The sequence below is a fragment of the Neofelis nebulosa genome, chromosome 8, assembly GCF_028018385.1.
Source record: "Neofelis nebulosa isolate mNeoNeb1 chromosome 8, mNeoNeb1.pri, whole genome shotgun sequence".
In the NCBI taxonomy this organism is placed as follows: Eukaryota; Metazoa; Chordata; class Mammalia; order Carnivora; family Felidae; genus Neofelis; species Neofelis nebulosa.
In genome coordinates, this window is record NC_080789.1 from 17,834,981 (window position 1) to 17,848,384 (window position 13,404).

Below are 13,404 nucleotides of genomic sequence, written 5' to 3' on the forward strand. Positions count from 1 at the left end.
CTGGAAGAAGATTATTAGTGCAATGTCAGAGATTTGTGCCCAAATCCTGGCTCTGGTATTTTGGCAAGCCTCTCTCTCCCTCCCTGTGTCTTAGTTTCCAATCCATTTGGGAGTGGGGGTTGGACCAGTAGGGGCACTGTTCCCCATAGGGGGTCTTGGAGATCCGTCAGAACGTATTTGATGATCACAATGACCAGGGCCACCGTGGACATGAATGGGCATTAAGCAGAGATACTAGATGGCCTGCAACGCTTAGGACAGTGTCGCACAATGAAGAATTGTTCCACATCCCATGTGACTTTCAAAGGCCCCACTGCACATTCCTGTACCTCTGTGGTCTTTTTCGGTCACTCTGCTTCTCCAGACTTTCCTTTCCTTATCTTTAGCTGAGACGTATTGTTCTCTGGGCTCATTGTAGGAGTCTATGAGAGTGACTAAAATCAACATGTTCCTGGGGCACCGGGGTGGCTCAGTCGGTTAAGCGTCCGACTTTGGCTCAGGTCATGATCTCTCGGTTTGTGGAGTTCGGGCCCCCACATCCAGCTCTCCACTGTCAGCACAGAGCCTGCTTTGGATCCTCTGTCTCCCTCTGTCTCTCTGCCTCTCCCCCCCTTCTCAAAAATAAATAAACACTTAAAAAATCAGTATGTTCCTCCCCAACAAATATTTCCTTTTGTAATCATTTTTTAACATTTATTTATTTTTGAGAGACGGAGACAGACAGAGTGTGAGGGTGGGGGGAGACAGAGAGAGAAGCAGACACAGAATCCCAAGCAGGCTCCAGGCTCTGAGCTGTCGTCACAGAGCCCGACACGGGGCTTGAACCCCACGAACCGTGAGATCATGACCTGAGCCGAAGTTGGATGCTTAACCGACTCAGCCGCCCAGGCACCCGGACAAATAGTTCTTGAGCTCTAACTATGTGCCAGGTACTGTGCTGGGTGGTGGGACCCAACCCTGGGTCAGACACAGGTCTCGTCTGCAAGGGGTGGGTACATTCAAACTTGTAATCCTAGCGACGATGGAAAAGGGGTCATGCCCCCAGGTTATCAACACTCAGCCTCCATTTATTGGTTTTCCATGAGGTGCCAGGTGCTGAACTACTGCGAGAGGCTCTGAGTGGAATAAAACAGATCTCCATCTTCGAAGAGCTCAGAGTTAGTGATGGTGACGACCACACAGCGAACATACAATGCAGTGACATAAATCCCGTAACGCAGGTTTGACCGCTAACAAGATAAGAGCTCCCACGTATCACATCCTTCCTCCGTGCCGGGGAGAGATACTTTCCACACATCACGTCATTTCGGCCCAACAACCTCGCGAAATCAGGCAGCACGAGTGGGCGTGTCACCGGGACAATTTTGGCCATTGCCACCTAACACCTGTTCTGTTATCAACTCGACATTTTTCTTTAACAAATTAAACCAGCCCTTGTCTCAGGCAATAACCTCTCTGCAATCATAAGGCTGATGAGCTCATTTTACGTATATTACGTATAGGTATTTCTTCCTAATACCTCTAAACAAATGAGCAACAAAGCAAAATTTAAAGCTGGACACCACCTAAGACGTCTTGTGTATCAGACGTGGGGAAATGCTGTGGATGTGAGTCAGGGTAAAGAATGGCAGCCGCTGCAGAAACAACATGGTCACAGGTGATTTTTTTGCATGCTTTGTTTTGTTGTTTGCTCGTGTTATAGTCCAATGTAAGCGACTGGGGATTGGGGATTCTCCACAAAGTCACTCAGAGGCCCAGGCCCCTTCCACTCTCCTCTGGAGCCTCAAGGCCTTTCCGGGGTTCTCTGCATCCAGAGGGCAGGTGAAGGAAGAAACAGCATCACGTGTGACCCATACGGCCCATGTGACCGCACCTAAAAGCAGGGGATGCTGGGACATGCGGTTTGCTCATGGGCCCAAAAGGAAGGGAAAACAGGTCCAGTGAAGATCTGGCATTGTCTCTGCCACGTCGAGGTAAGAATTCCTACTTTGGCAACACTGAGACAAAGCATTTTCCATTTTACAAATGAGGAAATGGAAGTTTTCAAAAGTCAAGTGCCCCGCCCCAGGTTACACAGGCATTAAGAGATAAAGCTTGGCTGGAAGAACAAGCCAAAGACTGTGTTGTAACCATCGCCTCTGTTCTCCATGAGGACTCCCATGCCCTACCTCCACTCAGAACTCACTCCTCACCTCCAGATCTGCAGATCAGTCCTTCCACAGATATCCTCACCTGAGGGTCCCACAGGCACCTCTCACTACGCGTGACCTGAGCCCAGGTAACCATTTCTCCCCATATCCCAGCCCAGCCACCTTCTCCTTCTGAATTCCCTTTCGGTAAATGAATCCACTGACCAAACCAGAAAACTAGACCTTATCCTAGAATTTTCTCGTCTCAGAATGTTTTTAGCAGCGAGGAACCGAAAACCCAACTCAAAATGGCTCACACCATTATGACGTGTCCCATCTCATACAAAAACACGCCACCAAACGTGGCAGTTCCAGGATTGGTTGATGGGGTGGTTCACCGTCAGCATCAAGAATCCAAGTTCCTCTGTCTTTCCATTTGGCCACCCTCGGCCTGTTGGCCGGATCTCTTAGCCTGGTTCCAAGTAACACAAGCAGACACCAATGCCCAGAGGCAGAAAAGAAAGTTTCCCTCAACATTCTCTTTTAGAGAGCAAAAAAACTCTCTACAGAGGTACCCCAGTGGAGAGTTCCTTCACATCTCACTGACCATGACTGTGTCACATGCCCATCCTAAACCAGCCATGGGCAAAGGGAATGGAATCATTAGAATGGTCGAGATTAATGGCGATTTACCTTCTGGGATCATGTGAAAACCAGACCTCTCTCTGACCACATGATGTCAGAACCAAAACGGTGCTCTTTGGGCGAGAAAGATGAGGGAGAGAATGTGCATCATACAGTGTCTGCGTGGTCCCTTCTTCCTGACTTTACATCCAACCAATCACCACTGTCTGCCAATTTCGGTTTCTCTTGGCTTCATACTTTAATTTTGGTCTCCATGGAGGCTATCTTAACTCAAAGCCTCAGTAGGTCGAGCAAACTTCTTACAGTGAGTGACTTTGTGAGCGTGTAAATAAATCCTTCTTAAATGCTAAAAACTAAACATTCTTGGGGCGCCTGGGTGGCTCAGTCGGTTAAGCGGCCGACTTCGGCTCAGGTCATGATCTCACTGTCCGTGAGTTCGAGCCCCGCGTCGGGCTCTGTGCTGACAGCTCAGAGCCTGGAGCCTGTTTCAGATTCTGTGTCTCCCTCTCTCTGACCCTCCCCTGTTCATGCTCTGTCTCTCTCTGTCTCAAAAATAAATAAAAATGTTAAAAAAAAAATTTAAAAACTAAACATTCTTGCTTTTAAATCACTGGTATGTCAATTTGCTCTGGTAAATCTTCTCCTCATAGATATATAAAGATAAATTTTATCCCGGTTTTTGTGCAAACTGTAAAAACAAAAAAAATCAATAAATTCTAAAAGTGAGACATCAGAATTAATGGGTTGGTACTGTATTTGATGTTCTCAGTTTCTAGAAATAATTGCGACTAAAATTGTTATAGAATCTGATTTTTGAAGATGCATTAATTAACATTTTTTAAAGTGGTTCGTCAGAGAACACTGAGAGCATATATATTGGTAGCTAACTACCATTTGAAAAATTCACCACCACGTTATCAACAGAAACAGAAATGTGTGTGTATTGTACATATGCATGACCAAATTTTCTCTCTTCCCACCAAAAAGCCCTTCTATCTATGCTCATCTTATGATATGCTAAATGGTAATTTTATTCTTCCAGTTGCCCAAATCAAAAACCTTGTGTTTATTAGTTATGTATGTAACTGCATAACCAACTATCCCCAGAGTTAACAGCTTGAAACCCACTTGTATTATCACCCAGTCCCTGTGGCTGAGGGGTCGCGACAGGGCTTGGAGGAGCCCTTGCTGTCGGCTGGGTTCATAGGCTGATATCGGTGTCAGTAGGTGCTGTGAGCTCATCTCCAAGCTCAGCCAGGGAAGGACCCCCTCCAAGCTCATATGGCTGTTGCCAGAATTCGGTTCTTCATGGGTTGTTGGGCTGAGGACCCCAGTTCCTTCCTGGCTGTTGGTCAGGGGCCACCCCCAGGTCCTTGCCATGTGGACCTCTCCAGCGAGGCACTCTGTTTCGTTGACGCGTGCACGCGCAGAAGACAACAGACAGAAACTGCTAATAGAGGAAGTCAACCTTCTGTAACCTAATCACAGAAGTGACATCTCATCAACTCTGCCGTATTCTATTCATTAGAAACAAGTGACAGGGTCCAGCTCGAATCAAGAGAAGGGGAACTACACGGACACGAGTATCAGGAGGTGGGGGTCACCGGATGCCGTGTCGTAAGCCGCCTATCACACTTTGGAACCATCCTCGATTTCCCTCCTTCTCTCAGACCCTGTATCCGACCCATCCGGCAACACGACAGGCTGTCCCTTCAAAGCAACAGATCCAAATGCTTGAGTTGTTTTGCCCCTCAAATGTCACCTGCTCAGTGGTATTTGATCATCCTCTTTACTACTGCCACGTACCCATTAACACACACAAGCTCCCATCCCTCTTCCCTCATTTTCTTTATAGATCACCATGACTCTAGATACTTTTATCATTTTTAAAATGACCTCTCTCCCCACTTTGGCACATAAGCTGCATAAAGGCAGGGATTTTTATCTGTTTTTTTTTTTGTGGCTGTATTCCTCATGCCTAAGGCAGCTCAAAAGTTTTACTGAATGAACGAATGAATATTAAAATACACGGAGATGTGTTCCCTTCATTAAGCCCAATACAACGGGGAAAATGTTATTCAAAGATTTGCAAAGATTCCATCCTGTCTATACAAATAGGTGTGGGCTCTGTTGGTTTTTCCAGGTGCTCTTGCTGGCCTCCCAGACTGCGCCCATCACAGCCCTAACCCCTTACTACACCAAAGCCAGATGGGACGGAGCAGAAGAAAGAACTTGAAGGGTGATCTCTAATTTAGCTTTGAAAACCACACAACATGGGCTCCTGGGATGAAACTGCAGGGAACATTCTGCCAAGGGAGCCCTCAACTCCCAGTGCCCACCAATGGGCAGACCATGGTCATGGGTGGACAGCAATGGAAGGCAGCCCAGGACAGAAGGAACCGGGTATATTTTTCTGCTTAAAGCCCAATGGCCATGAGGCTCAAGGGACTCTTTGTAAAGCAGAGTTTCTCAAACTTTTCCACATCAGTGTCCCTCAGGGTAGAAGAAAATGAATGCTCAACCCCGGGGGCTTGGGGGTCTAGTCTGAAGCTGACCAGAAAGCCAGAACTGTATCTGCTCTTTTTAATTTCCTCTTTCAAATTCACCCAGATTTCACATTTTTCTCCATCATGCAGCTGCATTTGATTTAATACAAAAATAATGCTTAAAATTACTTATAAAAGGTTCCTAAAATTTTCTACCCTTTTTTTCAGGCAATGAATGCAATGTTGAAGTACCGAAGCTGTAAAATCCAGAAAATTTGGGCTGAATTGACAAGAGTTCATGCTGCAGAGCACATTCAGGACCTGGGCAATTTCTTCTCATGATATTTTGAGAATTCAGATGCTCCCAAACGTGTGGGTGCAGAAGGCAGATGGCGGGGAAGTCAGAGAAGAAAGTGCTGGCAGGGATGAAGTCCCGTGCTCCTCCTGGAAGTTCCTGTCCAGGGAGACTCTATAACCATCCTCTTGCCGAGCAAGTAAGAAGCTTGGGTCAGATGGTGGGCTTTCTGGGTCTTTGGTCCTGCTCTCTTTTGGGGGCTGTTTTTACCTTGGGATAAAAAAACAGTTTTCCAAAGACATTTTCCATGAACAAAGAGGACTGATTCTTTTGTTCCTGTTTTATTACCAAGATCGTAACTTTTGGCATCTTTAAATGAACCGAGCCTCCAAAGATTCAGTCTCCACAGTCAACTCCATTCATATCTCATGTTTCATTGTCATCATATCAATTCTGTCATGTGTGGTAAAACGAAAAGAAAATGTGCCCTAATTCAGGCTTTTAAGAAAATCTGCTAAATGAAGTAAACTTGGGAGCAAGCCTTTACCATTAGGTCAACACTGAATCCACATTTTTACCTTTTGTCTTAATTGGTCCATTTACTCCTTCTTGAAGGATAATAGTTTAAGCCTGAATTCAGTCCTTCAGAACTGGGAGTGCCTCTTCCCCTGACAAAGACAGCCAATGTCTGTACAAAATTCATCATTAAATTCACACCCATTTTGGGGCGCCTGGGTGGCTCAGTGGGTTAAGTGTCCAGCTCTTGGTTTCGGCTCAGGTCATGATCTCATAGTTGGTGAGTTCGAGCCCCACATCGGGCTCTGTGCTGACGGCTCGGTGCCTGCTTGGGATTCTCTTTCTCTCGCTCTTTCTGCCCCTCCCTCACTTGCTCTATATCTCTCTCAAATAAATAAACATTAAAAAAATTCACACCCATTTTAATCCAAAGCTACGGAAAACGATGAGTAGCCAAATAACTTTTGTTTCTGCTTTTTTCAATGCTCCATAGAACACAATGAGAAACCCCGAGAACCTTTCCGATGTGAGGTGTCCCTGTACAACGAGGCAATGCCTGCTGGGGAGTTCAGGTGAGAAGTAACCTTGATCCTGGCTACTTTTGCTGCCCTTTTGCCTGTCACAGGACTGACCTTGTCTTTGCAACATGCTGGCACCTTGTGTTGGCACACTCTCCCCCCTAATCGATACTATGCTCGCTAGAATACAAATCTGGTTGCAAATCCTTCAGCAGGTATTTGACACATTACAAACCTACACACTTCTACGTGAGATCCTGCAGTACAGCGTCTGAGCTGACCTCTTGGACCCTGGAGCTGACCTCTTGCCCCGGATCCTACCCAGCTCTACCAGTCCCTGGCTGCCATATCTCCTAAGCACCTCAGTTTCCTTATCTGTAAACCGGGCCTAACAGGAATGAGGATTCGAATGAGTTCATGTGCAGGGAGTCTTAACGCCTGACACGTAAGAGGAGCTACATGGGTGAGCTCTTTCTACAAGCCACCATGTCCAAGATGCCATCACTTATAAAAAGTACACTATTATTGTACGTACTGTGAAGAAAGGGGGAAAAAATGCTGCCAATTAACTATGATGCAATGCTTTTGGATCTCTTAAAATGTTTATTTGCGACTTCTCAAAAGTATTTATTTAAAAAAAATTTTTTTTTAACGTTTATTTATTTTTGAGACAGAGAGAGACAGAGCATGAACAGGGGAGGGTCAGAGAGAGAGAGAGGGAGACACAGAATCTGAAACAGGCTCCAGGCTCCGAGCTGTCAGCCCAGAGCCCGACACGGGGCTCGAACTCACGGACTGTGAGATCATGACCCGAGCCAAAGCCGGACGCTTAACCGACTGAGCCACCCAGGCGCCCCTCAAAAGTATTTATTTAGTGACTTGCGTGGATTTATCACATGTCACCCTTGGGCGCGCCTAAAGAGGCAAAAAGCGGAAACAAGTGGTTAAGTTATTCGCAAAATGCTGCCAGAGTCCAAATCTTCTCAGTGATTTTTCAACTCAATGTTGTCAATGTTCATAGTTTTCAACACAAAGTCAACGCTCCGGGCAATCGATGGCGTGAGGAGGAAGCGTTTCTCTCAAGGCTGCTGCACTGGGTTTCTGAAAGAAGGTGTCAGGCAATGACAACCATGTCACGACCTTGTGTCAAAGACAATAAGACATATTCCGATTATGGAGCTGCTAAAAACGTGTGTGGAGGGGGTGGGCACTGCATCTTAGAATCAATGAAATGTGTTAATAATAGTACATTCTAAGCAGAGCAGACAAAGCTTACTAAAATGGCGGCATCAGGCAAACCCATGCCTTTATCAAATTGCAAAGGACTGTTAACCTCGGTCACGATCCCAATCAGTTGTTCAAATGCAGCTTCTGAGAACATTCCATTTGTCATTCCCCAAGGGCACGGTGTTCAGCTTGGCTGTTTCATTTTGACCCAAATCAGGTGCACACAGTCTTTGCCAAAGTTTCTCCTGGGATGTGCAGGTTCCCATCCAAGGAGTTCTGAAAGGAAAGGCCAAGTCATTTTTTATTCGTGTGTTTGATCATGCGGTTGAATGAGAGAGCGGCAAGCCCAGGGTTGATTCCCTTCTGATGGCCTCTTCTCTTTATCCCCTCTGGGTTTTGCTCATCTTTCAAGAGCCGCCCCCCCCCCCCCCACCGCCCCAGGGTAATAGAACTCATGATTCTTTACTCAAATCAGGATGCAGTACAATCAATCACCTGGAGAGCGTGGTAAAAATGCAGAGAAAGGACCCCACTCGGGAACTGGACTAAAGAGACTCTGGAAGTGAGACCCAAGAGTCTGCATCTTAAAGAACTTGATCCGGGGCGCCTGGGTGGCTCAGTCCATTAAGTGGCTGACTCCTGATTTCGGCTCAGGTCATGATCTCAAGGTTCGTGAGATCGAGCCCCGTGTCTTCACTGTCAGTGCAGAGGCTCTTGGGATTCTCTCTCTCCTTCTCTCTCTGCTCCTCCCCTGCTTGGCTCTCTCTGTCTCTGTCTCTCTCTCTAAATAAACAGACATTAAAAAAAAAAAAAAAAAGAACTAGATCCTCCCCATGATTCTGATATAACCGAAGTTTGTAGGTCACAGCTCTAAAAAAAAACAGATGGTAGGGAAAAAAAATGGGCAGAAGATGGGTCAAAGGACACGGTAGGAGAACATTAAAAAATGCCCTTACGACGTATTTTCAAAAAGTGGTTCTTTTTCAGCTGCTTTTTAAAGGTAATATATTGACTTTATAGTGCTGTTAAAATGGAGTGAAAGATGTGGGGGAGGCTGTGGAAAAGGCTGGTTCATGCTTTGTACCCTCCATCAGAAGCATTATCCCAGCCGTGTGAAAAATAGAAATGCGCTGTCGCACCCCGTGGGCTGAAGGCTGGGACCCTCAAGATCACAGGGCGACCACCAGGGAAGGTGGGGTAATGTGCTCGCCACGCTGTCCCTGGAAAATGGCAACCAGCTGGTTCACCTGTTCAGAAATTACTGCAAGAGTTCTTTTGAAGAGATAAAATATAGCGTCCACTGTAGAAGAGTTTAAGGGTATTTTTAACTGCTCAAAACCCCAGCAGTCTCACAAAATAATCATCTCCATTCATTAATGACGGCTTTCTAATTTTAATTCTTACACACCCACATAATCCTTACATGATTTTAATCACAGCATATATACACATATATATGATTTTACGCATAAATTTTTCTCCTAATATTATTCTGTAAACTTTCCTCATGTTTTACAGTCGCCATATGATTTTAAATAACAGCACGGCATTTCTCATCGCTGATACACCACAGCTTACTTAACCAAACCCCACTGTTTCTTCTGGCTGTTCCATGTTACAGGCAACACTGTGATGAAAATCTTTTGCACAGGGCATTTTTACACACCTACGGCTTCAAATGATGTCCATTTTCATTCCTGTCCCGTGCTCTTCCTCGGTTTTCCGACACCTCATTGTTGCCGTCACTGGCTAACGATACGTACTGAGGACTGACAGAGTGGCAGAGAAGCCCGACCCTTGGGGAAGTTACTGAACTCTATTAGACGAAAATTTATTCCTAAAGTCTCACTGTGGGCTAGCTTTCCCACTTCCAATCTTCTCCTGCTTACCCCAGGAAGAATTATTATTAATCACAAACATATTAAAGAAGAGGGGTGGGGAGGAGGAGGAGGAGGAGGAAGGGCAGGAAGAAAGGGGAGTCAGGAAATGTGGGTGGCTGGGGCGGGGCGTCTGGGTGGCTCAGTGGTTAAGCGTCTGACTTCGGTGTGACTTGGGCTCGGGTCACGATCTCATGGTTCGTAAGTTCGAGCCCCACATCACTGCTGTCAGCGCGGAGCCGGCTTTGGGATCCTCTGTCCCCCTCTCTCTCTGCCCCTCCCCCACTCGAAATCCCCCTCCCTTCCTCCCTCTCTCCCTCTGAAAAATAAGTAAATATGAAAAAGAAAAGAAAAAGAAATGTGGGCTGGAAGCTGGGTCAAACAAGGAAGTAGATATTCCCCCCTGAAGTCTCCAGAAACAATGCAGCTCTACCAACCCCTTGATTATAGACTTCTGGCCTCTGGAACTGTTACCGAGCAACTCTGCGCTGTTGAAGGCACTAAGTTTACAGGCCTTTGTTACAGCCGTACTAGGAAACGAATGTAGCTGCTCTTCAGGCAGGGCTGGGGAGGACACAGAACCTAACGACAGGAGAGACCCTACAAATAGCCGCTAACACCCAACCATCGAGTGCTTACTCTGTGCCGCACGCATATCTACCCAGATTCAAGCCGCACAGCACTGTGAGGGGAGTGCCACGATTATCCGCGTGCGACAGACCCGAACCTGAGGCTCGCGACGGTTGAGCAGCTTCGCCAAGGTGGCACAGCCTGGGAGGGGTTGATTCAGGACTTGGACTTAATCCAGCCAGGTGCAGTGGTGGGTGCCTGGCATCCCGGCTACTGAGGGGGCTGAGGCAGGAGGACGGCTTGAACCCCGGAGTTCTGGGCCATCGTGGGCTGTGCCTATGGGACGTCGGCGCTCAGTGCGGCATCCGTGGGGTGACCTCCTGGCAGCGGGGGAACCAGGCTGCCTCAGGAGGGGTGAACTGGCCCAGGGCAACAGCAGAGCAGGTCGGATTTTAGACCCAGTCCAGAATCTAGCAAAGATGCTGTGCAAGACTTTCCCAAGGCACGTGGTTTGTGGCGAGGGGTGGGGGGACCTACCTTGGACCTTCCAGCTGACTCCAGAGGACTCTTGCCTTGGAGTATGCTTGATGAGGGGGAGGGGTCGCTGGGACTCTGCAGGGGGCTGGAGCTGGTGGAGGGTGTTGAGGCAGGCCCAGAAGGGAACGAGGTGGATTCTTCAGCACCCTGCACCGGGCCCAGCTCTGGGTTATCACCGCTTCCTAAGCAGACAGAGGCTCTGGGTGGCCGGCCTTGTCTCAGTGTGGACGTAGTCTCTCCAGCTGCTCTTTGGTGCTTCTGTACCTCACAGCCGCCCCCCAGCACCACCCTCTCAAGCCTTCACGCCTCTGTCCACAGGGAAGTCTGAGAAAGGGTTGGCAAACTCCACCAGCCCAGGGCTCCTGGGGCCCTTGCAGGCTCCAGGCTCTAGAGTTCATCTCCCAGAAAGAACAAAATGCCCCCCAGGCCGGGCTTGCCCAACTAAGCCTCTGAGAGCCACCACTGGCCGCTGCAGGTAACTGTGTGTTCGGAGCGCCACCTCGTGGTGCCCAGGCTCCCCAGAGTTTCTTCCCAAATCTGATCTCGAGGAAGGGGCTCCCACCTCCCTTCCTCCAGGGAGGTTTAGGTGACTGAGAGGGTCTCCAGCCCTGGGCTGCAGGACACTTTAGAGATGCCCAAGGCCAGCTGGTTCCCTGAAACACTGAATTTACATGGAGCCTGCCCCATCCTGGGCTCTGCCTGAGGGTCCAGAATGCGGGCTCTGGGTTGAGATACAGAATACCGTTTTTTGTCATTTATCAGCTCTGTGACCTGAATGAGTGTGGGGAAGGCGTGGGGGGAATCAGCATCTTATTTCAATGTGAGAGGAACTAATGGAGGAGAGTGAATTTTAAAAAGCTGTTGAGAACACATTTTTTGACAACTTAGATAAAATGGACCAATTCCTCGAAAAACGCAAAGACTCACTTAATATGCACTAGAAAATTTGAATATGCCTACAACTGTTAAGGAAATTGAATTTGTAATTTGAAAACGCCCAAAAAAAGAAGTCTCCAGACCCAGATGGTTTCACTGGAATTCTACCAAGTGTTTAAAGAAGAATTAACACTATCTCTGTACATTCTCCATCAGAAAATACAAGAAGCAGGAAAACACTTCTCAATTCACTGTATGACACGAGGATGACCATGATATCAAAACCAGACAAAGACAGTACAAAAAAGAAAACTATAGATCAATGTCCCTGTGAATATAGACATAAAAATCAATAATGAAATATTAGCAAGTAGAATTCAGCTAAATACAGGAGGAAATGTACGCCATAACCTGGGGATACCAGGCTGATTCAATATTTGAAAAATCAATGAATGGAATCCACCATATTAATAGGCTAAAGAAGAAAATTCACATGATCATATAAATTGATGCGGAAATAGCATCGACAAAATTCAATGCCCATTCATGTTAAAAACTCACAGAAAAATAGGAATAAAGAATCACTTTCTCAACTTGATAAAGAACATCTACAAAAAACACCCTACAGCTAACATACCTAATGGTGAAAGACTGAATGTTTCTCCTTAAGCCTGGGAAGAAGGCAAAGTGTCTACTCTCACTACTCTTATTCAACACAGTGCTGTAAGGTCTAGACAATGAAGTAAGGCAAAAAACAACGACAACAGCAACAACAACAACAACAACAAAAGGAAGTGAAAGGCATACAGACTAGAAAAGAGGATATATTTGCAGGGGACATGGTTGTCCATGTATAAAAATTATTGTATTTCTATATACTATGAGCAGATGGACATCAAAGTTATAAAAACAGTATCATTTACAGTTGTTCACAAAAAGGTGAAATATTTAGGTGTAAATCAACAAAACATGTACGGGACTTGTATGCTGAAAACTACAAAATATTTAGGGAGAAATAAAAAATCTAAAGAGACATACCATGTTCATAGATTGGCAGTTTCAATATAGTGAGGATGTTAATTCTCTCCAAATTGCTATACAGGTTTAACCCAATTTCTATCAAACTCCCAGCAAGGTTTTTGTAGACATAGACAAGATTATTCTAAACTTTATATGGGAAGGGAAAGGAACTAGAATAGGTAAAACAATTTTGAAAGAGAAGAATAAAGTGGGAGGAATCAGCCCACTCAATTTCAAGACTTATTATAAAGCCACAGTAATCAAGGGTGTGTGGTATTGGTAGAGGAATAGACACATAGATCAATGAAAGAGAACGGAGAACCCAGAAATAGATCTATACACACATACCCAACTGATTCTGGGTAGGTGCAAAAGTAATTCAGTGGAGGAAAGGTAGCCTCTGCATTCAACACATGGTGGTCGTGTGATGGGACATCTGTAGGCAAATAAACAAACAAAACCCTTAACCTAAACCACACACTCTTGTACAAAAATTAACTCTAAATTTGTCGCGGACTTAAATGTTGAACATAAAACTATAAAACGCTGAGGAAAAGACAGAGGAGACAATCTCCGGGATCTAGGTTTAGGTTATTTTAATTTAGTTTTGAAAATACAAAACGCAAACATACTACAATCTATTTCAAAAAAAGTAGGAAGCATTTTCTTTCCTTCACCTTCCCAGCTGCGGCCCTTTCCTACAGAAAT

General features: G+C 46.0%; 1 long non-coding RNA gene across 1 annotated transcript; it reads right to left on the reverse strand.

The window, feature by feature from the left end:
• Positions 1-7,169: 7,169 nt before the first annotated feature.
• Positions 7,170-12,489, reverse strand: LOC131518981 (uncharacterized). Its single transcript, XR_009265395.1, has 2 exons — positions 10,801-12,489; positions 7,170-8,092 (listed from the first exon to the last, which is right to left on the reverse strand). It is a non-coding gene; the product is annotated as an uncharacterized LOC131518981 (long non-coding RNA).
• Between the last annotated feature and the right edge of the window lie 915 nt (positions 12,490-13,404).